We start from the raw sequence: 2,500 nt of genomic DNA, 5'->3' as shown, positions 1-2,500 counted from the left end.
TTCATTATTTATTAATTATCATTATTATTCATTTTCTTTTTGCGTGTGCGTACAAATTTGATTTAGGTTTGACACGGAGTGCCTTGTACATATGTAGATAGAGAGATAGCTAGGTAGGCAGGTAAATAGGTAGTTAGGTAGGTGGGTAGATAGATAGAGAGATAGATAGATAGATAGATAGGTGGATGGACACGTACATTGATATATAGATGGTGAGGTAGGTAGATATATAGATAAACAGACAGTCAGACAGATAGACATAGATAGATAGAGAGATAAGATAAGTAGATAGTCAGACAGACAGATAGATATGTGTACATATGATATAAATATACATAGAAAATAATATGAATAATATAAATATGCATATCATAAATATACATAGAGAATATAGAATAAAGGAAGAGGAAGACAGAGAAAGAGAACACATTACTAAAGAAAATACGAGGCATACAAAAGGCCTTCGTGAAAGCGACCTATTCGCAGCCACACAATGAAACACATAAACACACGCAATCACGGGCTAATTTCCTTGGCGTCCCCTTGCCCTCTTCACTCCCTCCTGCCCCCCCCCCCCCCCCTCTTTGCGATCTCTTGTCCTCCTCCTCTCCCCCCCCTTTTCCCTTCTCTTCTCCTCACACCCCTCTTTGCGATCTCTGGTCCTCTTCCTCTCCCTATCCCTCTTCTCTTCCATTCTCTCCTTCTTTCTACGTTTTCTTGTCCAATTTCTCTCTGTCCCCTCTTCCTTTCTCTTCTCTCCTTCTCTCTACGTTATTTTGTCCCCTTAATTTCTTCCTGCTCCTCCTCCGCCTCTCCCTCCCATCTCTCGACGCCCTATTTCCTTCCTTCGTCTTTCCCCTACTCTACCTTTCTTCTCCTCCTCATCTCCCCTCTTCTCCGTTATCCACTTCCCTCTCCACATTCTCCTGCTCCCCCTTCCCTCCCCCTCTCCATATTCTCCTGCACCCCCTCCAATTCCCTCTCTTTTTCCCCTCTCTTCCCCCTCCTCCTCCCCCTTTTTTTTCCGTCCATCTTCACGTCCTCTTACTCTTCTCCTCTCCTTCCTTTCTCCTCCCATATCCACGTTTCCTCCTCTCTCCCTCCTCCCTCCCTTTACTCCCTGCGTCCTATTGTCCCTTCATTCCTTTACCCTTCCTTCCCTTTCCATCTCCACGTTCTCTTGCTACCCTCCTCTCCTGCACCTCCTTTCTCTCGTCTTTCTCCACGTCCTCTTGCTCTCACACTTCCCCCCTCACACTCACCCCCCTCACCCACCTTCTGGACGTCATTTTGCTCCCTCCCCTTCCCATCTCCCCCTACCCCCACCCCTCTACACGTTCTCTTGTTCCCCTCCTCTCCTCCATCCTCCTTACTCCTCCCCCTCTCCAAGTTCTCATCCTCCCGTCCTCTCCCCTTACCGCTCTCTTCCCCCCTCATTCTCTCCTCCTCTACCCCACTCTTCCCCATTCCCCCTCTCCTCCTCTCTTCTCCTCTCCCCTCCTCTCCCCTCTCCCTCCCATGTCTCCACGTCTTCCCATCTCTCGTGTGCACAAGTTAGAAGCGGGCATTAACAAGCTTTGGTGCTATCAATGTGGAAAATGGAGATGTCGAGAGGAGGTCTGTAGCCACTAGTTGGGATGGAGGAGAGGGAGAGAGAGAGAGGTGAAGGGAGAAAGGGAGGGGGAGAAGGGGTAGGAAAGGAGAGAGTTTCGTAGATAAGTAGTTATTTAACATACGATGTATTGTGAATGAGGGAAACTGATTAAGAGCAGCCAGGCAGAAAGGCAGGTGAGTGTTTATGGAAAGCAGAAGCAGTAAGAGAGAAGAAGCAATTACATTAACATCTAATTATCATTACCACCATTATCTCCATCACTAACATAACCCCAAACTCTTCCTCTTATCAAATTCTAAAAAAAAAAAAAAAAGTCAAACAAACAAGACAAACAAGCTTTTAACACAGAAGACATCGAAAGCGTTTTGCTTTTCACAAATAAACCTCTCAGACACCTCTTGCCCCTTCCTTCTCCCCAAAGCATTCCACTTAGCAACCTGATTGAGGCCGGTGCATTTCAAAATCCCAAAGGATTTGGATATATGAAAATGACGCCATTTGTCAGACTGAGACGCGCCACCTGTGCTCTCCTCCAGCTGGCCCTCACAAGGGACGCGGGAGATATGGCTCTTGTCAAAGGCTGTACAGATTTGCCTATTTCACGCTCCACCAAATCCAGTGTTGCTTGTACTTACTGTCTCCATTTACGTGGTAGGTATGTGTATGTTTATATGCGTATATATATATATATATATATATATATATATATATATATATATATATATATATATATATATACATATACATATATATATATATATATATATATATATATATATATATATATATATGTATGTATATGTGTATATGTGTGTGTATATATATATATATATATATATATATATATATATATATATATATATATATATGTATATATATATATAT

The sequence above is a fragment of the Penaeus chinensis genome, chromosome 11, assembly GCF_019202785.1.
Source record: "Penaeus chinensis breed Huanghai No. 1 chromosome 11, ASM1920278v2, whole genome shotgun sequence".
Classification (NCBI taxonomy): Eukaryota; Metazoa; Arthropoda; class Malacostraca; order Decapoda; family Penaeidae; genus Penaeus; species Penaeus chinensis.
This window is presented reverse-complemented; position numbering follows the sequence as displayed.